Raw genomic sequence first — 273 nt, 5'->3', positions numbered from 1 at the left:
AACCCGGGTCCTCTTTCTCTTATGTCAAGCCCCTGCGCCGCCTAATCAGCAGGGGCGCGCAAAAACATTCTGCGGTGCTGGAGCTCAACCACGAGATCCCCCCCTCACAAATGTTCTCCAGAAACTACAACACATGCAATTTTTTCTTTATTTGTCACCCCGGCTGACAAAAAAGGGCGATGTTAAATGTAAACAGGGTGTAAATCTCATGAAATGAAACTAGTAATCAGCCAGCAATTCCTGATATTAACTTCAGTTTTTACTACTGTGGCC

Source organism: Salarias fasciatus, chromosome 23, assembly GCF_902148845.1.
Source record: "Salarias fasciatus chromosome 23, fSalaFa1.1, whole genome shotgun sequence".
Lineage (NCBI taxonomy): Eukaryota > Metazoa > Chordata > Actinopteri > Blenniiformes > Blenniidae > Salarias > Salarias fasciatus.
Note: the sequence above shows the minus strand (reverse complement) of the source record.